This window comes from Nilaparvata lugens, chromosome X, assembly GCF_014356525.2.
Source record: "Nilaparvata lugens isolate BPH chromosome X, ASM1435652v1, whole genome shotgun sequence".
NCBI classification, from domain to species: Eukaryota; Metazoa; Arthropoda; class Insecta; order Hemiptera; family Delphacidae; genus Nilaparvata; species Nilaparvata lugens.
In genome coordinates this window covers 74,268,625-74,296,507 of record NC_052518.1, presented here as the reverse complement: position 1 = coordinate 74,296,507, position 27,883 = coordinate 74,268,625, and the positions used below count along the sequence as shown (strand labels likewise).

General features: G+C 33.0%; 2 long non-coding RNA genes across 2 annotated transcripts in view; both read left to right on the top strand.

Annotated features, from left to right (window-relative positions):
- The window catches only part of LOC120354443, a 51,767-nt gene extending 25,662 nt beyond the window's left edge, over positions 1-26,105 (top strand). The window contains exons 2-3 of the long non-coding RNA XR_005573031.1: positions 20,715-20,828; positions 25,967-26,105. This is a non-coding gene — a long non-coding RNA (uncharacterized LOC120354443). The remainder of the gene's footprint in view (positions 1-20,714; positions 20,829-25,966) is intronic.
- On the top strand, positions 1,489-4,721 carry LOC120354444. Its single transcript, XR_005573032.1, has 3 exons — positions 1,489-2,068; positions 2,730-2,911; positions 4,610-4,721. It is a non-coding gene; the product is annotated as an uncharacterized LOC120354444 (long non-coding RNA).
- Positions 26,106-27,883: the final 1,778 nt, after the last annotated feature.

Sequence of the window (27,883 nt, the reverse complement as noted above, 5' to 3'; positions counted from 1 at the left end):
TATTGAAATAGATTAGAGATATCAAATTGAATTCTATGAAAGAAACTCAGGAACCAATTCAAGTAAAGTTGTGAGAACAGCAAATGTTATGCCAACGATACTCCCCTGTACAGGAGTCAATTCAATCATTGCAATTACTACATTTTTGAGAATCATACAGTGATTCTATATTAATCTGTGATTCTTCAAGGCTTGGAATGAGCTTGTAAAATATAACCATCACACAAGAGACACACAATTTTTTCATTACACAACAAGAAGGAGAAAGAGAAAATAGCTTACGCCTCACTTACTTCATTCAGGTGCTATACAGCACCTGATTAGCATAGGCTATACAAGCGAAATTATATTGTCAAGATCATTTCGTAGCCGGAGTTGAGAATCCTTTTAAATGAGAATGAATTGCAATTTAGTTTTTTATCTCTTTTCTAATTTGAACCATATTACTAAATTTTGAGGTCTCGCAGCATTTTACAAGTCTTCTTTAGTTTTAGTAGGCCTATTTTACACTTTCTCTGATACCGTATCGTATCAATCTTATTCCGGTCGCGTATTAATGGGGAGGATATTATTTTATTACTTTTCCGACAGTTGCATAACTTGGCAAACAGATAATGTATTCAAGAGTTTCAAGTCTCGTTTAATCTGGTGGATTTATAAGGACGGCAGAAAATCGAACGTCCAAAAATCGATGTGTGTAACTGGCTTAACTATCACTGGCTTCAAGAAGCTCAAGAAAATAGTTTTCTTATTATCATATGAAATTACCGGATTGTAGGTATGGAGGCTTGATATTAGAATACCGGTACCGTACAGAAAGTTTTTCAATAGTAGAATCGTTTATTTTTCAGGAATACTTACTTCTACCAGAATCGGTGTTTATTCGATCAGATACATGATCACAACAATAACATTTCTTGCTGAATGATAATTTTATTTCGTGTCTTGAAGTTGGGTGCTACTAGTTTTCCAGTTACACCATATCGAGCCAAAGTTGTGAGTTGGTTGGTTGGTAGTCCAACATGAGAGAGTTGAGGAAGACTCCCTGCCCAATTTTAACACCTGAGTCCACTCTTTGTCGTCAATTGCTCATCTGATCAATTTTTGCCTCCTGTTAGGTACCTCCTAGATACCTAGGAGGATTTACCTCCTAGATACCTAGCCAGTTAGGTTGTATGCGATACATAACAGAGAATGAATATTGCTCTCAAAAATTGTTCGCCATAAAATATTATGGGTGAACTTCAGAGTATTAGCTTTTGCAGTGAGTAGAACTGAAAAAAATCAACTCAGATCAGCAACCTTTTCTATAGTTTTTTTCTGTCTATATTTTTATTAACCTCGTCTACCACACCACTCAACCCCTCTTTCTCTATCTATCCAAATGGGAAGGATATTATTCCATATCATTTTTAGAGAACGGACAATTATTTGTCGAAACACCGCGATTTATGAAGATACGGTACATCGCAATGTTATCGTTATTCAAATTGCATTCAATCTCTATTCTCATTAATTAACTCTTCATATCTTGTAAAATTCGTTTAATAATAAGCGATATTGTCATTCAACGTAAATTAGTGTATAAGCCAGCAGTATAATAATGTATTGTAACATAACATGCATAAATAAAGAACTCTAATCTAATCCATGATCCATCATCTCTACACTCTATGCTCTCTCTCTTCTCTATTCAACTGCATATGCTTTCTATTACTATGTTATATTTTCCAGTACGGTAGGCTATATAGTTTGAGTCTCTCCACTTACTACCTGCTCCACAGTTTCGAATAATAGTCCCTTCTTTTGTAATAGTGTAGGTCTGTCACCATTGTCCACTGGTCTACCCTCTCTTTCTCAACTCACTCCTTCTCAGTCGGAGTATTTCGCGCCCTTTTTGGTTGGGTTTGCCTTTTGGTTAGTTGTAGTCACTAAACTGTCACAAGGCAGTCGCAAGGGCCAGTTAGTTTCAGTTCATCATGTATTGAATACAGATTACAGTTCATGTTTCCAGTGTTTTATCCGGGAATTTATTTGTTTTGAAGTCACTTGATCTTCTATTATCAATGTAAGTACACAATAATATTACTATATTTATGGAAGTTTGAATCATAGACTGATAAAAGTATATCTACTATAGAGTAGCTTGGAGAAAATACACATTATTATTATATTTTATAGATGTAGCTTGTGTTCTGTCTTTTCTACCTATATTAGGTAGGTTCAGTTAATTCATTTTGGTTGACTAGTTGAATTCTACCTGACCTGATAGGCTGTAATGAGCTAGAGGACTGAACAAGCTTATATTTTTTACCGGTCATCATACGATAGCCCACAAATTTGGGTTATATATTTAGTCTCTTATTTCAATCGGTATAAGAGTATCAGAGCCTATGATTTTTGTCAAATCTTCAGCATTCCAATTTTTTTCAAATCACTAGCTATTATTTTTTTCGTATTCAATCTTGAATCCAAACCCCTACTTCAAAAATATTATTTTTTGCCGTAACTATAAATTCCATTAAATGAAACAGAACTAAGCACTTAGAACAAAAATGATTTACATACATAATCTGCTTTCTAAGTTATTTAATAGAATTTTTTGGAAATTGTAAAAAACAAAGGTTACATTATGAATTCATCATATAGATATACTTGATCCCTTTGAGAATACTTTAGTTTTGATTTTATCATCCAACTAAAATATATTGTTTTTTCATTGTTCAAAGGAGACGTATGTCGCGTCATGCGCCGATAAAGCTTTGGAAGGGCGCACAATCACGAGTATCATGGGGAAGCTGGTGACCCTTCGTTGCCATATACTTTTCGTGGAAAAGAGTTCAACGCAAGGACGACCATGAGATAGAGAAAAAACCATTCAAGGACCTTCTCATAACTAAAGTTATGATTGGTAAGATTTCAGCAAATTTATCTTTTTGAAGTTTACTGTGTAGCTTGCTTCATATTTTTCAACAACGCTAATTTGGCAATATTAATATCAGCCAGACAAAATCCCACTTGAATAGAAAATACTACTTCACTGACTCAAAAACTTTATTTCGCCATTAAACATGACATCCACAAACACCGTGGTTGAGTGGTAGAGTGGACACTACTGTCCAAACTTCGCCACGACATTAAAATGAAGGAGTCATTCTATTCTATTTAATAAAAAAATGAGTCATTCCATCCAGGATCTGCAATATTGAATATCTAAGTTGATTTTTTCAATTTGGGAGGTGGTCATTATGATGCTGATCGTTACTTAGTATTGGAAATATTAATTGATTTGTAGTAAGCTACAAATCTGGGATTAACACTCCACATAGCCCCCATCCAGATAAATTAGCAAAAATAATATATTTTCAAAATTTACGCCAAAACCCAACACTCTGGTCCACAACTTACAACTCGACATGTGAATACATATATACATATGTATACATATACATATGTATAGATATGTATCGTTTGAAAAATATCAAGTAGCACATGAAATTAGTTTTATATATTCAAATGTATAAACTTGTAAGTTCATCATAAATAGAGTATTTTCTTCAAGTCTTTGGTCTACTATGATAATTTTTATAAACTTAAAAACTAGCATTACACATTGATATACCCTTAAATATCACAATAAATTGTAAACGCACTTGTGCTGGGCCACTATGTAGTGATGCTCAAGTCCTGTTACTCTGAGCCATAAAAAACATGAATTGTTTGACATAATATAATAAAACTGCCCAATAAATCCATTGAATCAGCGGCCCAAAGAGCCTTGTCCTAATGTTTTTTTTTTCATTCTATGACTATATTATATAGTCTACTACACTGTATTATATACCATACCATAAACTCTCCACGACTCTACCTATACTACTCTACATAGTATAGATATTCTGTTATTAGGTAGTAGAATAGTAAAGCTGTACTATAATTGTTCTTTGATAATATTTGAATTGGCTCAAAATTATGTTCCATGATGATGAAATCGAACCATTTTTTCTAAATGAGCTCTATCTTTCCAAATATAAGTAAAATTCTAAATGCTAAGTGTCGAATAAAGTTACTAAACATAACAGGAGGGGGCATATGCTTCATTGCACAAGGGTCGAAAATGTGCTAAATCTACCTGCCAAAGGGTATTGTATTGTATTTGCAGTTGTATTGTTCTCGCTTGACCGTCCCATGTCCCCAATGAGATAGGTTTCACCCATTGATTTGATATTCTATTTTTTTGTTTTATTGATTTGAAACACAGAGTCGTCGTTAAAATATTCTAGTAGAATTCATCTAGAAGTGAAAAATTACATTTTTAGGAGAGCAACTGGAAGAATTGAATACCACGAGCTCTTATGACAATAACTTTGTATTTCTAACAGATAAGTGAAGTAAACATGTTCTTTCCAAATTTAGATGACATTCTTCATAATAATTATTGATTGATTGATTGATAATGTACATAGCTGAGGTTCCAATTTTGTTTTCCTTTGAACTTGATCTGCTGTAGACCTACAGGTCAAATGCTTCCGTTTTGACTTATTTTTGTACCTGAAGTTATACAATAAAGATGACATTGAAATCAAGTTGATTCAATTTTTGTTCACAGACATGGAGAAAAGAAGAAGAAACAGTCGTCTGCTGAAGTCAATGAAGACGAGACACTTGAAAATTTTAATTTGGAGCTCCAGCCATAAAATACAATTCGTCGCATTACTATGTTGATTATGAATGTGAAAGTAAAGGATTTATTCATCAATTTTGAAGTTATGTAATTTTTTCACATCCAGCTGAATATACTATTTATTCTATAAAGTAGATTATATGTCAATGATTTTGAATCATTCTGAAGAACTTATTCAATCATTTCTAAAGTGATTTAAAGTAGTTTATTAATCATAATTTTGCTCACTTAAAGCATTGTAAATCATTGTAGAGTGATTTGAGAGTAATTTGAAAGTGTTTTTAATCTACTTTGAAATGCTTTGAAGTGATTTGAAAAGTACATAAATCGATGATTCTAAATGATTTTTAAGAACTTATTTAATCATTTGAAAGTGATTTCAAATGATTTTCAAGTAGTTTATAAATCACAATTCTGCCCACTTAAATCATTGTGAATCATTGTACAATCACTTAAATGTGATTTGAATCTAGTTTGAAATGCTTTGAAGTGATTTAAAAAGTACATAAATCGATGATTCTAAATGATTTTTAAGAACTTATTCAATCATTTGAAAGTGATTTTCAAGTAGTTTATAAATCACAATTTTGCCCACTTAAAGCATTGTAAATCATTGTACAATCATTTAAAAGTAATTCAAAAGTGATTTGAATCTAGTTTGAAATGCTTTGAAGTGATTTAAAAAGTACATAAATCAATGATTCCAAATGGTTCTAAAGAACTTATTTAATCATTTGAAAGTGATTTAAAATGATTTTCAAGTAGTTTATAAATCACAATTATGCCCACTTAAAGCATTGTAAATCATTGTACAATCATTTAAAAGTGATTTGAATCTACTTTGGAATGCTTTAAAGTGATTTAAAAAGTACATGGATCGATGATTCCAAATGATTCTAAAGAACTTATTCAAAAATCATTGTGAATCATTGTACAATCATTTAAAAGTAATTCAAAAGTGATTTGAATCTAGTTTGAAATGCTTTGAAGTGATTTAAAAAGTACATAAATCGATGATTCCAAATGGTTCTAAAGAACTTATTTAATCATTTGAAAGTGATTTAAAATGATTTTCAAGTAGTTTATAAATCACAATTATGCCCACTTAAAGCATTGTAAATCATTGTACAATCATTTAAAAGTGATTTGAATCTACTTTGGAATGCTTTAAAGTGATTTAAAAAGTACATGGATCGATGATTCCAAATGATTCTAAAGAACTTATTCAATCATTTGAAAGTAATTTAAAAGTGATTTAAATCTACTTTGAAATGCTTTGAAGTGATTTGAAAAGTACATAAATCGATGATTCTAAATGATTCTGAAGAACTTATTCAATCATTTGAAAGTGATTTCAAATGATTTTCAAGTAGTTTATAAATCACAATTTTGCCCACTTAAAGCATTGTAAATCATTGTACAATAATTTAAAAGTGCTTTAAAGTGATTTAAAAAGTACATAAATCGATGATTCTAAATGATTTTTAAGAACTTATTCAATCATTTGAAAGTAATTTAAAAGTGATTTAAATCTACTTTGAAATGCTTTGAAGTGATTTGAAAAGTACATAAATCGATGATTCTAAATGATTTTTAAGAACTTATTTAATCATTTGAAAGTGATTTCAAATGATTTTCAAGTAGTTTATAAATCACAATTCTGCCCACTTAAATCATTGTGAATCATTGTACAATCATTTAAAAGTAATTCAAAAGTGATTTGAATCTAGTTTGAAATGCTTTGAAGTGATTTAAAAAGTACATAAATCGATGATTCTAAATGATTTTTAAGAACTTATTCAATCATTTGAAAGTGATTTTCAAGTAGTTTATAATCACAATTTTGCCAACTTAAAGCATTGTAAATCATTGTACAATAATTTAAAAGTGCTTTAAAGTGATTTAAAAAGTACATAAATCGATGATTCTAAATGATTCTGAAGAACTTATTCAATCATTTGAAAGTGATTTAAAATTACATTTCAAAGTACTTTAAACTGATTATTTTGCTGCTTGGGTAATATTAAAAATATAAAATATATATTAATAATCTGATTCAAGGCCAGTGCAATCCAATATCAATGCTTAATCATAATTCAAATTTCATCCAGAATTTGAAATAAATCTGTAATTTGTATTATTCATGATTCAATTATTCTTCCAAACTAATGCTCCAATCTTACTATTGCCTTAATACTCTATTTCTATACTCAGTGAACATCCATACATTCTATATATAGATGAAATCTATATAATATATATATTATATAGTCTATATTTTTGTGTCGTGGTGTAATGACTCTCCTGTTTGTTGAGTGTTTTACTTGCAAAACTTATTACTTGTTCTTCTCCTTCATCATTTATTTGAGATAGTATTCCTTCAAGCGAGTATCCACTGGCATCACAAGTGATAATAAAAGGTCTCTTGAAATCTGGATGTTTTAACACTTTAATCGTATCATGATTCTTCCAAACACTAACAGTATCACCGGTCTCTGAGACCGGAGATTCAATTTTATGGTAAAACATTTTTTTTATGTAAATCCTTATACTTTTATATGCATAATTCGTTTAGAAGAATGTAGGCTCAAGTATAACAAAAAACATGTGTTATAAAGAACTTTCTTTATTTATCTTTCACCAAAAAATCGAAATGGAGTCAAAAGTAATCTGAAATATGAAAATGTGTTACATATTATAGATGAAAAGTTGTTTACTTATATAGTGTCAATAATCCATAATGTTTAAATAATAGTTTTGAGAGTAAATGAAAAAGATAATTCATGAATATAGTCTTTAGGTTTATAGAGTTTCATTGTTTTCAATTCAATCTTGGTGTTGTTGTGCACAAGATACACATTACATTCAAGACAAATTGGCCTGTTACATCTGATGCACTTGTAGTTAGTCTTCCTCTCCTTCACTGGTGGGCATATGGAGCAGGTTTTCCTTTTTTCAAGCCTGTCAATGGGAATGCATCCATGTCCTAACTGCGGTTGTTCTTGGTCACCATGAATGTTAGTATACCTACTTTGTTCAATAAAAGCTCTGATGTCACGAGGAAGGTTGGGTTGGGCTAGGCGCCTTACCATGTGTGGTTGAATCAGTTGCATTGCCAGCTCATGAATGAAGAGGTATCTAGTGACAAGGGGATTCCCACGAAAAGAACTGTACAAAATGAAGGCATTTACACAACTCACATCTAGCATTTGATAAAAAACTGCAAGAGGCCACCGTCTTGATCTGCGATTGGATGAATAGGTAGCACATTTCATGTCAAGCATATCAACTCCTGCTTTTGTTTTATTATAATAGCAAACAATTTCTGGTTTGTTCTTTGCCTGGCCTGTTTCAATGCTATGGTGCATAGACGAGACAAGCAACACAGCTTTATTTTTTTTTTGGAACCATAGAAAGCAATGTTGTGGTGCCAGCAATCCCATGCAAGGCTGATCCAATTTTTACTTTCCTTGCCCTATTACCATAGGTAAGGAAAGTATTGCTTTCCAAAAAAAATTAAGGTACCCCAATTTCTAAATTTCTATACGTTTCAAGGTCCCCTGAGTCCAAAAAAGTGGTTTTTGGGTATTGGTCTGTATATATATATATATATATATATATATATATATTATATATATATATATATATATATATATATATATGTGTGTGTGTGTGTGTGTGTGTGTGTGTGTGTTGTGTGTGTGTGTGTATGTATGAGTGTATGTGTGTCTGTGTACATGATATTTCATCTCCCAATTAATGGAATGACTTGAAATTTGGAACTTAAGGTCCTTACAATATAAGGATCCGACACAAACAATTTCGATCAAATGCAATTCAAGATGGCTGCTAAAATGGCGAAAATGTTGTCAAAAACAGGGCTTTTCGCGATTTTGATCGAATTTATATCTTAAATTAATAGTCATTGATAAGTTCTATCAACTGCCATAAGTCCCATATCTGTAAAAATTTCAGGAGCTCCGCCCCATCTATGCAAAGTGTGATTTTAGATTTCCAATTATCAGGCTTCAGATACAATTTAAACAAAAATTTTCAAGTGGAAAAGATTCAGCATGAAAATTTCTACAGGTGATGGTCAGTGACATTTTCACCTAAAATTGAAAATAAGCTCGAAATTCGAGAAAATGTGTTTATTCAATAATGTAAACTGTTGGCAACTGTTGATTCTATTAAATCATTTACTATGAAGAGATAGCAGACTTTGTGTGTCTCCAGCGTTATTGTCATGTCACCAGCTGGCAGATCTTCGAATAGTAGACTTGAGATGCGCGTGTACACTAGCGTCAGGTGATAAATTTTCATAACGGCAAGGAAAGTTGTGTGAGTGTGCCACACCAGATTTTTCTTTTTGGGTCAGGCAAGAATTCGTGGGGGATTTAGCCTATCTTTTGTTTTTTTTCAAGGGTACCAACATAAGTCAAAGAACGGTCTCCTAGAGCATCAACACATTCAATGGAGCTGAAGTAGTTGTCACCGGTTACATTCCTATTAGATCCTTCAATGGGTTTGCACAGACGAACAACTGACTGTGTTGGTTTACTGAGTTGTTTTTCTTGAGCAGATAAGCCAACTCCATCAGAGTCTTTGGCTTTGTAAATGTATGCATTTACCAAGTATGAGGATGAGGAGTCGGTAAACACATTATTTTTATTACATATTTTTTGGGTTTTTTGGGCATGTAAACTCGAAAGGGACATCGACCCCGAAAAGGCACCAGCATCTATCTCATCCACAGTTACATTGTGTCCTGAGTACATTTAAGTACATTTGAGTACATTTGTACATTTGAGTACAAAGATTTTCAATTGTTTATAAATTGCTCAAAAATCTCTGTGGTAGGGGCAGCAAGGTCTGCCTGTTTCCTGGCAGCTCTGGTTCTAGAGTCATCAAAACGAAGACATGCCAACAAAATTTCAAACCGTTTTGCAGGCATTGTTGTCCTGAATATATGCTTGCTGGTAAGGTTTTTTTGCAAAAATTTAATTCACATTTTCTTGGGCTGACCTACTGATTGAATGTATAAGGATTAGGCATATCAAAGCTCTCAAGTCCAAGATATCAATGTCTCTATACTGAGTTTTGTTTGCGTCTTCAGCAAGATTTGAACAGACCAACAATAGTTTTCCATTTGTATGTGAAACAATTTTGTTGAGAATATCAATAGAAAAGAAACTATTCCATACCATTAGCTTGTCAGGAGTCTGGCCCAAGGCCCTAGCTCTTAACCTAGCGCCGCAGTGCAGGATGGTTTCTCACAGCTTGGCGTTGTTGACATTTGAGATGGGTGTCTGGCTTGGAAGTGTTTCGACTGCATTGCAGGATGACTTATAACGGTTGCTGGAAGATCAACAGCTGGGTTTTTTTCGTTATTTTTCGTGATAGAGAAATTCTGATTGCAGATTCGTTCTCAGCGACCCCAAGTTTAGCCTGAAGGCTCAGAATGTCAACAATGTTTTTAAATAATTAAAAATCATCATGAAAAGTCATCAATATGATAGTACACCACGTTTCTGGAAACTTTTTACTGGTGACTGGAGTTATTATTGATTATAGGTAGCACAAAAATCAAAATAGCCGTGAGAAAGAAACTGCTGATGAACGCGAATAAGACCGTCACTCCATTGTTCTATTGTCTCGGCTGCTTGGCTGAGCCTGGCTGGAGGGATCAAATAACCGACTGGATTGATCTTTCGTCTGTCCACCAGGCGGAACTACGCCGACCATTGCTGGGTGGAAGACATTACTGCGGCCGCTCACATTCCCACCAACGCTGCTATTATTTGCTGTCTCAGCGCCCAGTCCGATTCAGCCAAGCATCCAGCCTGCACTGCGGAGCTAGGTTTACTGTTGGGCCTGGAAGAGGGCCTCTCAATATGTTATGATGTGGTGTCTTCTGCTGCTTGTTCTCTTCTTTATCCAGCCAAATTGTTTCATCCTTTCCCCCAAAAAAATCATCATCTTCTTCATGCACTAAATAGTTATCCACAACATAATGTATGTTTCTTCATCCTCAATTTGCGGTTGTTTGTCTAAGTCACTATTACCCCAGTCAATAAAGGTTTTTTCGATCCGAAAATTAAATAAAAGCTGAATCTTCTACCAGCGATAGAACCCTCCCAGAGGGTCATTCGCCCAAAAGTCCCAAGAAATCCCGTTGGAGCTTTCCCCCCTAGCCCCTCTCAAAGTTGAAAAATGCAGGTAATCACGGAAAATTATCTCTGTACCCATTGATCGGAAACAGTTCTATTATACGCCATTCGATTTGTTACATTATTGACTACAATATTAGTTCTATTCATTTTTTTAATAAAATTGACAGTTTTCTTGATAATGTAATATATATGTAAAAATTTAGGGGGTTTGCGATTTGATTTTTTTGTTTTCTTCGATTAACTTCAAAGCAAGTAGTTTTAAAGAAAAATGAGCCAAATAATTAATGTAGCCACTCTCATTGCAAATCCATTGATGTATATTGTTATGTATTTGCGATTCGAGTTGACACAGTGGAAGGGGAAACAGCCGACGCTGACTCTCTTAGCCATAGTAAACAACAAACTGGAAATCAATTATCTATGTAACCATCAATTGGAAAAAAATCTATGATATGTCATTTGATTTGTAAGATTTAGGACTACAATATTAGTTGGATTCATTCCCTCAATAAATCAAACAGTTTCCTTGATAAAATAATATAATGTAAAAATTTAGGGGTTTTTCAATTTGATTTTTTTGTTTTCTCCGATTAACTTCGTAGCAAGTAATTTCAAAGAACAATGTGAGGATAATTATTGTAGCCACATTCATTGCGAATCCAGTGATGTATATTGTTATGTATTTGCGATCCAAGTTGACGCTGTGGAAGGGGATACAGCCGACGCGGCTGACTCCCTTCACCATAGTAAACAGAATAATACTGCTGTCTACATTGCATCTCATTTACACTATGGCGCTCGAAAAAATTAATTTTGTCTATTGTTTTGACATACGCTGTATATAGATTTCCACTATTCAATACTCTAAAAAATATTACAATTTTCTAGTTCCAGATATTGATGTTTTTCAACGAAGTTTCATGATATATTATGTGTCTGACTCCTTCATCTTATCCTTATTTTGTGAAAAATGAAGATTCAAAATTTCTTTTCATAGCTTTTCTTGTGTTTTATCTTGTTTCATCACTCTTTATAATTTAAACAATTGATAATGGAATGAATATCATCAGATCACGTGAACAAAAAAAATAAAAGGGTGGGCCTACCTGAGATACTATATAATAACACTGTACTCCTGATAAGTTTAAAATTTTCAAGCTGAAAGTAGATTAATCTGTTGCCCATTCGGTTCAAATATTAACAAATGTTACCAAATATTACCAATATTATCACATATAGTGAGAACGAATTACTCTGAAGCTTTCTATTTTCACTGAACATGAAGAGGCAATACCAAGCCAGAATCACAGTTCCGTTCAAATCATTATTATCAGAGCTTACAAATTAATGCTATGTAACTATGGATGTTATCCCCATCTCACAATTTCCCTATCTATACTTATCCTGATTCAGAATAGAGTAGTTGATCTCTTTATCAATCAATATCTCACTCACTCACTCACTCTCTCTCTCTCTCTCTCTCTCTCTCTCTCTCTCTCTCTCTCTCTCTCTCTCTCTCTCTGTCTCTCTCTCTCTCGACCAGACATCACCTGTATGCCGACGACTTGCAAATATACCGGCACTGCAAGAAAAATGACTTCGACATCACAGTGGATGAAGTTAATGTTGACTTGACTCGTTTGGTACGATGGACTGAGAATAATGGACTGAAAATTAACGAGACTAAATCAAAATCAATAGTGATAGGTTATTCAAGACTTTTAAACACACTTGACATAACTAACGGACCATTTATAAAATTGAATAACATACAATTGCAATACAGTTCTGACGTGAAAAATCTAGGACTTACAATGACAAGGACTCTTGACTGGACCAGCCACGTGACTCAGACTTGTAACAGGGTCATTGGGGGGATCATGACATTGAAGAGGATCTCTGACTTCATTCCCTTTTCAACGAAGGTTATGTTGGTCAAGACTCTGATCTTCCCGATCTTCAACTACTGTGACATTGTGACTCTTGACATGACAGTTCAACTTCTGCAGAGGATGCAGCGTGCACATAATTACTGTGTTCGCTTTATCTTTAACCTGAGACGTGACGACCATGTAACTGAATACTTTAACAGACTTGAACTCATGAAGCTGCATGAGAGTAGATCACATCATGCTTTGTGCTTCCTCTATAAGATATTGAAAACTAGAACCCCCAAGTATCTGGCAGTAGAGTACCGTTACTTGGGTGATTTTGGTCGTGGAGGAACGCGGCATGGATCCCATCTGCTGGCTGTCCCAACACATAGGACTGTTATGTACAACAAGTCGTTCCTTGTGACAGCCTGTAGTTTGTGGAATTCTCTGCCTGCTCAGCTAAGGCTTGTTGAGGGACATCGTCGGTTCGGCGCGGCTGTCTTGCGGTGGATCAGAGGTCGTGGACTCGGCTGGAATGTTCACTGAATCTTAACGTGTGTGTTGATGTGTGTGTGTATGTGTGTGTGTGTGTGTGTGTGTGTGTGTGTGTGTGTGTGTGTGTGTGTGTGTGTGTGTGTGTGTGTGTGTATGTGTGTCCTTTCTTCCTTCTTTAATTTATTCCTCTCTTTCTTCTTTTCTACTTCTATCGAAATGATGTATGGATTTTGAACTGACGTTTCTTCCATTTTCACTTTCCACTTTCCTCTTTCTTCTTATTGTATTCTTTTCACTGATTCAAATTAGAAAGAAATTTTAATTTTGTTTTCTTTCTTTCATTTGCTATTTGGAAGTTTTTTATTATTTTGAAAAAATATATTTTTTTTATCTTATAATCTTTGTTGTACAGTGTTTCAGTTTTACTTAGAATTGTATTGGAGGGTTAAGTGTAAGAGAGGGCCGGCTGCGCCCTAACTTCGCCCTCCTAGGTTTTTAATAAAGGCAGACAATCAATCAATCAATCAATCAATCTCTCTTTGATAGAGAGTTAGTGGGAAGAATATTTTGAATATTCTTTCCAAAGAATGGACATTGATATGTCCAAACCTCCGCCAATTTATGTAGATGCATAACAATATTATCTATAGCTATTACCAATTGCTTTTTTCATATCATATGCAGTTCAATAATTATTTTTTTAATCTATATTATGTAAATTCATCTATAATTTTGCTGTATTGTAAGCTATTGTATATAAGTGTAAAAGCCAATATATATTGTAATCTACATAAATAAATTATCAATCAATCTCATCTCTCTCTCTCTCTCTCTCTCTCTCTCTCTCTCTCTCTCTCTCTCTCTCTCTCTCTCTATTTGTTTAAATCGAGGCTTCTGTCATCATTAATAAATGATACATCAGCATAAGGTCACCAGCTTGGTAGGGTTTGGTGCATTCATGCTCTCATTTCATTCGTAGATTCATAATTACCTCTCTTCTTTTTTATCTAAAGTCTGATCACAATGTTTTGTAATAGGACAGTAGGAATTCTCCATGAAGAAACGACTGAAGAAACAGGAACAAACCAACTTGAAAATCAGAATGAGTTGGTTGATGAATCATTGAAGGAGTGAAATCGTTCAACCCAAACACACCTTTCAAGATGTGTACCGCAGAGTTTGTCGATCAGCAAGTTACTCACCTGCTTGCAGATTTGAACGAGCAATATGAATTAACTGTTGGTAATGGGCGAAATGTCTGTTTGTTTTGCACAAAATATGAAGCCAGCAGGTTGAGTATACCCTGCGGTCATTGGGTGGGGTGCTATCACTGCATTTTTAATTGGGTGAGAAAGAGGCAGTATTTACAGATGACAAATGGAGATGGATTGATAAGTACTGAGTATGAGCACGGAATAAATATGACATATTGTAAGTTCTTCTATTGTTCTACCATACTGTAAGTGCTTCACTATTGTAAGTACGAAACACATTCCAGTGTGAGAGCTTGTAGGCTATTAAGGTGCGTACAGATATACGCGCCGCGAACATGAGCAATTCACTAATCAGCTGACTATATCTGTAATTTTACAGAAACGCTAAGATATAGATATAAACAGCTTGGCATTAGCTGATTAAAACTGAATTGCTCATGTTCGCGGCGTGTAAATCTGTACACACCTTTAGATGCAATATTGTCAATTGATTGTTTCGAAATTGGTGTTTGGAGAGATATTTCTGCATTATATTCTCAGCACCTGAAAGTCACATTTGCCTAGTTCATTCAATAATGAATGGAAATTCATCAGACATGAAGATTGTTTAGAATATTGTAGTCTATCAGAATATTTTTGTTTGCTAGTTGGAATCCAACACTTGTTGTACCAGGGGATAAAATTGAAATAGTACCTGCAACACCAATTTATTTGAATGTGAACACCGAGAGAATAGAAAATATTATTTTGAGAATAGTCGATGAGAGTAATGAGTTAGTTGACCTTGGAGGAGAGAACATTAATATTAGTTTGCACATTTGTCAACGTGTTTAGATTGTGTCATACCAGCATGGGACTAGTTTTAAAAATTTGAAGAAAAGTGGAGTGAATGTATGACATCACACCAGTCGTGATTCAACCTTTGGCAGATTAACATTGCAGAATATTCGTTTTCTTCAAACACTTGGTTTAATTTCTAAGAAAAACTAAAATGATGAGTGTAAGAGTGTTAGATATTGACACCAGCAATGTCGAATATGAGGAATCAATAACCAAGTGCGAATTACACTCACACACATCATTTCATGCAGTAACAAACTTTGGAAATAATGATGAAATTTGAATACAAATTTCTCAGCTTGCTCTACCCAGTGACTCATATCTAGCCATCTCTGGTAAAGTGTACACCGAGGCTGAAGATGGGAAAAACCGCTGTGGAAAAAACAGTTCAATTAGTTGATGGCTTTGCCCTACATCTTTTCAGCCAAATTGCATATGAGTTGAATGGTGTAGAAGTGGACCACGTCAGGAATCCAGGCATTAGCTTTTATATGAAGAATGCTGTAACATTGAGAAAATCACAAAAAAATCATATAAAAAATGCCAGATATAATTTGGCCGGAAATAACTTGCTGTAAATGAAACTAGTGGTGAGTTTGATGTGATTATACCGTTGAAGTTCATATTTGGCTTCACAGATGATTATAATAGGATTCTTCTGCATTGTAAACATTAACTTATCTTGAATAGAGCTACATTTGAAGTCAATTCAATACTCGTTCCAAGCACTGTTAAGGAAAATGTTAAAATCAACCTAACTAAAATCAAATGGTATATGCCATTCATAGAGTTGTCTGATGAGAGGAAACTGCCATCGCTGAAAATTATTGATCAGGAGAAACCTATTGCTATGGCATATCGCCGATGGGATCTTCATGCCCAGTCAGCAGTAAGGCTTGATTCAAGGCTTGAATTAGAAGCAGCCTCCACTTGTCAATCAAGGCTGAAGTTGAATCCAGCTGGAAAAGATGTTGCTTGACATTCAACTCTAAGTCCCCTTGAATTTCCATACTAGAATCGAAAGCAGCATACCCTTGTTTTTCAAGGCTAACAAACTTGGTTGGAATCGAAATTTAATATGGCATGCTATGTATTCGTTCGAATTTAGCTTTTATTGCATGGGTCAAACAAGTCTTGACTTTGCCTTGAATTCCCCTTGTCAGTCAAAGCTAACAGTCTTGATTAGAATCGATCTTGAATATGGCTCGAAAGGTATTCGTTCGATTTCAGCTTTTATTGCATGAGTCAAACAAGTCTTGACTCTGCCTTGAATAACCCTTGTCAGTTAAAGCAATACCTACTATTACTTCAGGCCCCACAACTAATTAATGACGTCATAACATGTAGATTGATTCTTCCCAGATCGTATTAGTTTCTACTAGCTTATCAATGTAACTTTTGTTACTGTATCAATTTTTATTGGATGGAATACTATCTAAATTTCAAATTAAAGACACTTGTATTTTAATAAATAGAAATTTTATTGAAATAAAAACACTTTATTCCACAAATGCAATAATTTATCCATATTCTCAGATTGATAGACATAGGCCTACTCAATTCAGTGATAGAGCTATTGATAAATTCATCTCAACCAAAAATACTTAATAATAGCCTGTATCAGAGTCGAAGGAGAGGTAAATCAAAGATAAACCAAATTTCCCAACTCTTTTTTAGGAAAGAGGCTCCCACAAACTTGATCACAATTGATCTGTAGTACAAAGAAACCCATCAGGAGATGTTTTTCAGTTAGGTAAAACCTTCAATATTTTGATGTTATGGGCAGTTCCAACACTTTGCATTTACTTTTTAATTTATCAATTCAAAAGTTCTTTCACACACTTTATTCACACTGTTCTTCCACACTGTTATTTCACATTTTATTTACACTGTTCTTCCACACTTTAATTAAATTTTCCACTCACACTTTATTTACACTGTTCTTCTACACTTCATGTAAACCGTTGTTTTGTAGAATTGAAGCTCTTTCTTCTTATCGCTCGTATCCATTTTCGTTTCAAAGTATCATCTTTCGAAAAAGTAAAAAACCGTTTTAAAACTTTAAAACCGTATGGAAACTTTTGGAATCTTGTTATAATTCCCGCAACAATTAGGTACCGGTACACAGCAGTATCCCAATGATTTAAAACCCAAAATTCATTATTACTTTTCACAAACAAATATTAGAAGAATGATAAACAAACCATATCCATTGAAATGGAACACCGTTAAAATTGAATTTGTAATTCCAATTTTGTTGATTACCATATCAGATGTGATAACAAGCATCAGCGCCCTTATTCAATACCTACTATTACTTACTCGCTTGCTTACCGCCAGTAGATCATCGATGATCTACATGTGATGACGTCATAGTTTATTAGAGATCAGTTGTGGGGCCTGAAGTAATAGTAGGTATTGGTTAAAGCCGATTTGAATCGATCTTGAATATAGCTTGCTACGCATTCCCTTGAATTTTGTTTCTATTGTGAGTGTCGAACAATCCTCGAGTAGCCTATTTTACATTGTCTTCTTTACATTGTCTATTTCTCATTGTCACTTCCAAAATCTCCTCTAATACAGGGGAGAGGAGATCAACCTGTAGTGTTCATCCCACACAGCACAAAAAGTTTAAAAAACGTTTAATAAATTAATAAATGTTTAAAATGTATAAATCCAATAAACGTTATGAAAACAACGTTTAATAAATGTTAGGGAATTTTACTAAAATGAACGTTTACTCTATAAACGTTTAATAAACGTCTAGAATGTATATTGCTGATAAACGTTATGAAAACAAAGTTTGATGAACTTAGAAATGTTTACTAAAATAAACGTTAGAAAGGTTGGTACAGTATGGAATTTCTACAGTACCTACCCAGTCAACACACTAAGTGAAAATCAAACATTTTTTTCAGAAGGTGTCTCCTCCCCCCTCACCTGTGTAACTTAATCCCTAAAAATGTCTCAATTTAGGCTTTCTGACCAATATTCCTAAGTGGAATTGAATTCCAATCCCTTTCTATCTTCTTCAAAAATCGTCTCCAACTCACCGTTATCGAGATAAAGAAAATGTTTTACACAAATTAAGACTGAAATTTTTTTGAGTTTTCCAAAAAGTCTTATTTTAAGCTTTTTGTTAATCAATTCGGGTGCAGAATTGCAATTCAAATACTTTTTGTCTTCTACGAAAATCGTCTAAAATGCACTGTTAACGATATAATTGACCTTTTGCGCTAAATCCAGAGGGACTTAATAAATTTGCCAGATGTTCAAGTTTCCCAAAAAAGTCGAAAAATTGTATTTCTAATCAATAGTTCGGATGCAGAATTGAATTTCAAACACTTTTTGTCTCTTGCGAAAATCGTCTACAACGTACTGTTGATGATATAATAGACCGTTTGCACTAATTTTAATCCAAATAGGGACTTGGAAAAAATTTGATCGATTTCTAAGTTTCCCAAAAATGTTCAAAAAAGCAGTCTTTTATCACTTATTCGGCTACAGAAGTAGATTTCCAGCACTTCTTCTCAATGCAAAAATCCCGTCAGATGGGCCGTTGACGGGCTACTAACGTTTAAAATTTTAAATAATTGGTAATTGATGATGGAAAATTTTGAAAAAAATAATTAACGATTCTGTTCATGTTATAAACATTGTCCTAGAATTTCAAATGTTTCCATCCAAAATTGAGAAAGTTATATCATTTTTTCAAATTAGATTCCAGTTTGTGCTAAAAATCATGTCACACACCAAGCCTATGAAATAATTTTCAAGTTTTAAATTCAAATAATAATAAACTAGGTACTATTTTATTGATTCCAACATTATTTCAGTGGAAGCACAAATGTCCCACATAAAGAAATCATTAATCCATCCCAGAAATATGGACTGTTTTAATGTTAACAATAAAGATTGTCTATATCAATAACTTTGAAACTCCCGGGGTGATTCCTGCTTGTGCACTACTGCGCTTGAGCGACAGCCATTAAAGATGTCCTTGTCCTGTCTCCTTCAGTTTTCAGTAGTTGAAGGTGAAGTATTGGTTTGTTGTTTGTTTATCCTTTATTTTATCGCGTCATCAAGTTGATGATGATTTTTGATTGCTGAAGGTCTTAAATTAAGGTAAGATCATTCATTTATGTCTAGGATATTTATTGATAAATTTAATAGCATGAAGTTACCTACTAAACAAAGCTGTTTAGCCTAGTTGCAAAGCGTTCCCCAGACAAATTTGTAAAGCACATGTTGTTTTTAAAAGCACTATGGTAAATAATTATTATGTTAGGCCCTATTAATAACCCTGATACAACATTAATTGCAATGTTTAGTGTGTATAAGTTGATTTTTTCCATTTTTAAACCCAAACAGTTGATTTAACCAACTGTTAACATTGTTGGTACCTTAAACTTGTAAAACAACTATCAAGTGTGGTTTCGATTTTATGATTTAGGTAATAATTTTTAAACTAGTGATTATATGATTCAGTAATAGCATAATAGATTGATTTAATTATTATGAATGTTTAAGATATAAGAAGCTATTGTAAAATGTTACAATAATAAAGCTAATACGAAAATAGGCCTACCCACTAATAATATTAGTTATTTATAGGCATATTAGGGACTATGGTTACATTTGACCTAATTAACTTTTTGAATACAGTATTTTGATTAGATAAAACATTATTTATTTCAATATGACTAGTATCAAATCAACCTCTTGAGAAATACTCTAAATAAACTGTAAATAGCAGCAATCATTCTTATTGATAGGCTACAATTTAATAATTAGTTCAGTACTATGTAAGGTCCTTAAATACTCCCTTGTATTGGTTAATTGTTTTAATACTATCAATTTATTAAAACCATACTAAATTATTACTTCAAAATTTCGGTGTAAATGCACGTCCAGTGCCAACATACCTGTCATCAAATTTTTGGTTGGGATCGATTATTAAGTATGCTATTTTGAGCACAAAATCACAAAAATTAAATGGCGGTCACTATTGTTTTTGAAATAAACTAAGTTCAAAGTAGCACAATTTTACATGCATTTAACCTATGAGTAGCAGCCATTTTGATTATTGAAATCATCAAATTATGATATTCCTAAACTGAGTTTTCCTAACCCAAAGCTTTTCCTAACCTAAGCTTTATTAACATAAAGCTTTTCCTAACCTTAGCTACTTATGGTTGCTACTTATAGCATAGGTTAAATGCATGTAAAGTTGTGCTACTTTGAACTTAGTTTATTTTGAAAACAATAGTGACCTCCGTTTAATTTTTTGATTTTGTGCTCAAAATATCATACTAAATCGATCCCAACCAAAAATTTGATGACAAGTATGTTGGCACTGGACGTGCACTTTAGCCAAAATCTCTTTCAATTAGATAATTGCTTTCATACATGTTCCATTTGATTTCAGGCGAAGGTGGGAATAGAACTGCAGACGCATATACCAAAATCCACCATGACAGACGAATATGCTGCCAACTACAGTTTTAGATTTAAAACTCCTTTCTACATCTGATGGAAACCATTTTCAGTAAGTTGCACTATACTATTTCCTAATCACTAAAGCAGTTTTAAAATTTTAAAATGATAACTTTATAATTGAATAGGCTCAGATTTTTAATTTCATATGAAGCAAAAATTTATTGTAAAACAAGCTGCAAATTAGTATAGTAATTTCCAAAGAACCATATTGGGGACTTAAGTCACAATAAATCTCAATAATGTTGGATATGTTACAAGAAGTTTGACGAATAAGTGAACTGGCAGAAGTGTGAACCGCGGCTAGAGTCGGTTTAAGGTTGTGCAAAGGCTAAAAATAAAATTTATACTGGTGATATTTTTCAAAATTTTTCGGTTTGTATATCATCAACCTATCAAAATGAAAAGGTATCCTCAGGAAAACATTTTTTCCGATCATTACTTTTTGAGATATGAGAGCCTAAAGTTTGAATTTTTGGGACAGAACATTTAAAATTCGGTTAAAGATAAATCCTTGAGATTTAGAGGATAGATTCTTCATAGTATTGTTGAACTATTAAAAAAATATTTTCTGAAAATATCCATTTTATCGAAAATACAAGGTTTTTGGGTCACTCTGTATCTATATAGAACAAGACAATTATTTATCATGCAAATATTGATTGGTTCTGAATTTATTTATCCTTTTGTGGATACAATCACAAATCATAAAAATATAATTTGGAAAGAATAGCAGGCTTTGCCCAAAACTATTTTATTCCCAAATTTTGATAATGAATAATATGTCCCAAAATGTTTTTATAATATTTTACTGCTGAAAGTTCAAGTTTAATTTTCATTGATGTTTGAAAAAATATAGGTATAAAAATCAGAAATAAAATATAAATTACTAGCAGGCCCTCTTTTTCATGTCTATATTGACTGGACTAATATGGTTGCAACTTTGAGTGAGTTAGTGTGAACGCATTACTGGGATAAAACATACCTATAGTCTTTTTTCTTTAGGCTACTCTTGAATAATACTTGAGAATAGAAATCAAAGAAAAATAAAAATAATATTATTCTAATATTTTTATTTCTAAAAATAAATATGCCAATTTCAAAATGGGTACTTGAATTTCTGTTTTTATTTACATACCTACAGGTATGGTTTGAAAAACAAATACGGCTATCTACTACAGTGCAGTGTAAATATTGCCTAAAACGCTAACCTTGCTAACATATAAAAATTAACATACAATAAAAATAAGTGACATCCATATTTACATAACCAAAAATGTCATATATTCGACTAAAAAGGAATAGCACATTCGCTCCTGGGTGGCACATATATGTGCGACATGACTAATCAACTCCTCCCAATAAAAAATTAGGTTTACTTCATATATACCAGTCAATTAATACAGAATACTCCACACATTCCAAATCATATCACCTGTTGAAATGAATATTTCCTTAACAGTAATTTGAATTACTCTGGAAGATCGTTAAATTCCTCAAGTTTCTCAAATTTCAGGGTTTTTTCACTCGTGACACATATATGTGCCACTCGGTCTTTATATAGAATGGTGAGTGTAAACCAAGGATAGTGTATAGCAGGTTGCCTCAATCGCGTTTACATACGCGGATGAGATGGCATGAGCCTACGTGGCAAACGCCGGCTTCCCATAAGAATTACATACAAAACACCGCGTCAAATATCACTTCCTCACATAAAAACCGCTGTATTGATAAAAAATATGAATATGCTATTCAATTCGGAAAGAAACAAGCTCCACATCAATGTGTATTTTGAAAACATTAATTCATTTCGAAAAGTGTAGAAAGTCCTTGAATCTATCACTATATTCAATCGGTGAAACCTATTCATATTTGTGAAAAGGCTGGTAACTTATTTGTTTTGGACTTATTTTAAACAATAATATGACAAAATGAAGCGAACTTATTTAATTTTATGCTGGTCGTCCAATAATATTTAAAAATGATTGTTTCTTATTTGACAATTGTTTGTGAAAATTGATAGTTGTATCGTCGCCTGGAATGCTAGTTGCAAGCATTTGTATTAATGATATTTGTTTAAGACTTTATTAATTGACATATACCTAGAAACAATTTAGCGAAATCATGGAACTGTTCACCATGGTTACAAGTTATTTTTAGAATGTTGAACTGTCTGGTTACTAATAATTATTTCAGTTGTCTACTGGAAAGCGTAGTGCCAACACGTTGCTCTTGTATTGTGTTTTTGTTTCTGCTCAGTGCAGTATTATTATTATTGACGATTATTAGTATATTTTATTGATTATTTTCATGGGACACAAATTTACAAAGGAAATACCATATATTATTCACGGTAGTATGATATTTTTTATTTCAATGTGTCCATGGGATACTTATGAATGCAAAAAACACTTGCGTAAAGCAAGAATAGATCTTAATTATAATTAAAATAGTTCATCAAATTATGACTTCAAATAATATAACATTATTTATTCATGAAATTATTCAACTACTTTACAGTACAGTAGTGTAATGCGTTTTATTTTTTGATAAAATAACAGCATTAAAGTCATTAAAAGTCATGATTATCTATTTTTTTATCATAATTGGGATAAATAAAAATCTTTATAATGTTTAAATGATGTTCATATATTCTTAGGGCTTATCTAGACTGTTTATTTTTGCGATAAAGCTAGGCAACCGTTGATGGGTTCGCATTGCTATCTTTCAGGAGTTGTTGATAAAATAACGTTAATATCCTGAAATTCCTAAAGAAGCTGTTAGTTCTTTCCACAGACTTCATAAGGATAAAATTTCTAAATGAGAATAGAATCTGTTTAAGAGAAAGAACTAAAACGATGCAGAAAAAACTAATAGAAAGTACAAAAACGTATTTGAAATGGTATTATCAAATCAAATTGTGTGTTCAAACGATTTGTTTTAGACTCGCCGGTAACATTTATAGGATTTTTACTGAAAATTAGTTTGATATTGTTTCAAAGGGGATAAAATACTGAACATTTTTATGTCAATCACTTCTATGTAAAGTTGATGGTTGATTTGCTATGAGGGCTCAAAGTTGGCATTTTTACATTTGAATGCATGTTAAGCCAGGGCGAGAGGTCGCAGCATGACGTCACACCATAGCAGGCTGCGTTCTCCACGCGTCTTATGTGATCAAGGCAACCTACTATTATACTATTCTTGCTGAGTGTAAACCACCTGAGCCAACCCATTTTTTTTTCAATTATAAGGAAATAGCAGTATCATCAAAGGCCAATGACATACATATACGTACACAAAATTCATCATTAGTAAATTATTATTATTGATCATGTTTTCAAAGTATAAAAATAAAAATCCAAGAAAATATTTGACTTACAGATAGAAAATTGAATTGTCCAATATGTTGTGAAATGAAAATAGTTCATTCAATAAACTTATTTGTGAATAAAACAATCATGTCAAAAAGGCTTTCTTTTATGAAAGTATGGAATTATCATAAATTTTATTAGTAGTCCCAATACATGTGGAGAAATTGCAAATCAGTTACTTGAATCAAAGAAGAACTCATCGTTTCGTACACTTCACCGCTTGCTCCCAATACTCTTTTCAAATTTCTTCTACATGTTTGCCTTTTTGCAACCAATGTCCAATCACTGCTACCCAAAGACGGAACCTCCTTCAAACACAGTTTTTGGCGGCTGATTGAAGTTTTAGTTTTTGGAGAAATGAGGGTTTGTAACTCAAATATTTAAAATGTAAACACCCATTGTGTGGTACATAATTTTAAAGGCCTTTTTAAAACAAGAATGACGACATCAATAAAAATGTTCTATGATACTTTTATCAAAAATGGCGGCTGATTGAAGTTTTAGTTTTTATAGAAATGATTGATAAAAGTAATAAAACTTAAAACAACACTTTTTTTGATGAATAACGAAACACATTGAAAAACTGATTATTTATTTAGTAATCTGTTTGGTACTTTTTACTTTCCTTGCCCTATTACCATAGGTAAGGAAAGTATTGCTTTCCGAAAAAAATTAAGGTACCCCAATTTCTAAATTTCTATACGTTTGAAGGTCCCCTGAGTCCAAAAAACTGGTTTTTGGGTATTGGTCTGTGTGTGTGTGTGTGTGTGGTGTGTGTGTGTGTGTGTGGTGTGTGTGTGTGTGTGTGTGTGTGTGTGTGTGTGTCTGTGTATGTGCGTCTGTGTACACGATATCTCATCTCCCAATTAACGGAATGACTTGACATTTGGAACTTAAGGTCCTTTCACTATAAGGATCCGACACGAACAATTTCGATCAAATGCAATTCAAGATGGCGGCTAAAATGGCGAAAATGTTGTCAAAAACAAGGTTTTCCGTGATTTTCTCGGAAACCGCTCCAACGATTTTGATCAAATTCATACCTAAAATAGTCATTAATAAGCTCTATCAACTGTCACAAGTCCCATATCTGTAAAAATTTCAGGAGCTCCGCCCCATCAATGCAGATAGAATCCCAATTATTAGGCTTCAGATACAATTGAAACAAAAAAATCAAGTGGAGTAGATTGAGCATGAAAATCTCTACAATTAATGTTCAGTAACATTTTCACCTAAAATTGAAAATAAGCTTTAAATACGAGAAAATGTGATTATTCAATTGCAAATTATTGTTGATTCTATTAAATCATTCACTATGAAGAGATAGCAGACCTCATGTGTGTCTCCAGCGTTATTACCCTGTCACCAGCTGGCTCAAATCACTGAATAGTAGACTTGAGATGCGCGGGAACAATAGCGTCAGGTGATCAATTTTCATAACGGCAAGGAAAGTTGTGTGAGTGCGCCACACCAGATTTTTACATTTCATTTCAAAAGATGCTCCCGAAATGCTCGAGACCCATTATTCTCTCGTTTGACAGTGTGCCAAACTGTCATAAATGTAAATGAGATGTCCTTATGAAGGTCTAAGTCAACCACTTATGAGGGGTTGAAATTCATTTATGTATGTCAAAAGGTAGAGTATTCGACCAATAACTTATCCTGAAAGTTACAATATGTATATCAGTCTCCAACTTATAAAAATTTTTAAGCTACATAATCAGCATTCTGAGAATTGATTACCGAGAAATTTTATATTTTACTCATAATAACCTATTAAGTTATCCCACTAAACTGTACATTTCATATTTTACAGGACCAAGAGCAGAGAGACTACGCCTCATGAAGCTCAAATCGAGGACGATAGCAGTTCAAAGTAAAAATATATAATTAGTAATAAATTGAAAGTTCAATTTTTGTAATATTTAATAAAAATCATTGCATTTTATTGAAAATAATGCTTTCTTATTTACATTTTTCGCTCATATAGATATACTCTGAAGTTATAAGCTTTAAAGAAAATAAACTAATATAGATATTAATATATAATATTTTAATAGATATTCAAAGTAATAATTGATGTGTTACTCAGATGTATATGAACTGTATTCCATTTGAGGTGTTGCAAGCATAGAGGGCTGTTTGAACTAGAGCAGATTTGATTTAATTAATTCATCGAATGGCGAGTGACTCATGCACTGCTCCCTCTCAGGACAGTCTGCAAGCTGTTATTGGTTAGCAGAGGTCGATCTCGTCTCAATCAATACAACTACAGAGACAGTTTATAGACTGCCCTGACAGGAGAGAATGAATAAGTAATTTGCCATTCACAGGATAATTTTAAAGAATATTTCAATTTGAATAATATTAAAAATATAAAATATATATTAATAATCAGATTCAGTGCAATCCAATATAAATGCTTAATCATAATTCAAATTTCATCCAGAATTTGAAATAAATCTGTAATTCTTATTATTCATGATTTGATTATTCTTCCAAACTAATGCTCCAATCTTACTATTGCCTTAATACTCTATTTCTATACTCAGTGGACATCCATAGATTCTATATATAGATGAAATCTATATAATATATATATTATATAGTCTATATATATTATATAATCTATATATTATATATATTTCATCTATATAATCTATATATTAATGAAATCTATATATATATATATTATATAGTCTATATATATATATTATATAATCTATATATTATATATAGATTTCATCTATAATTATATAGAATGTATGGATGTCCACTGAGTATAGAAATAGAGTATTAAGGCAATAGTAAGATTGGAGCATTAGTTTGGAAGAATAATTGAATCATGAATAATAAGAATTACAGATTTATTTCAAATTCTGGATGAAATTTGAATTATGATTAAGCATTAATATTGGATTGCACTGGCCTTGAATCAGGATTGATTCACTCTAAACATCCAGCTTGAATCCGACTCTAATTGATCTAGAATCACAATAGAATCGAGCTTGAATTTCGTGAAAGGTGTGCCAGGTGGCCTTGAATGGACGGATTGCATCCAGCATGCGTTTCAAGCCTGAGTCAAGACTGCATCTCAATCCTGATTTGACCGTGCATCTCGGGCCTGAATCGAGCTCGCAACGCGACCTTGATTTTAGCTCGCAGCACCAGCCTGATTAGAGCCTGCATTTCGAGCTCGAAACTGGCTTGAACGATGTATAAACGGGCTCTTGAATTTAACTCATTTCGAGCAAAACGCATGCGAATGAAATCTTGAATCAAGCCCTCACGTTTGACAAAACGAGCTTGTTTTGATTTCGATTCAAGTTGATTTTGCTGATTGGGTGAGTACCCCGTTCTCCCAACAACCAACAAACATGTTTGGTCAGTGCGTACTACTTCTCAGATTGAAAAACCACGACTCATTATTATTGGTTTCCAAACAGACTGGAGGAATAAAACGGATTAGAATGCTTCTCTTTTTGATAAATGTAGTGTTGCTAACATAAGGTTGTTTTTGAACTCAACATTCTATCCATACGAGAATTATTAAGGCAACATGAATATGATTTATGAGATGATGAGCAGAGCAAACCGTTCTTATTATAATTATGAAGAAGTATTCTGAACGTATTCTACCTCCAGATACTTTTTCAGCTTCAAGTCCACTCTATATTCTAGACTGCACATATCAGGTCGATAGTATTAAAAGTGGTGTCATTGATGTTAAATT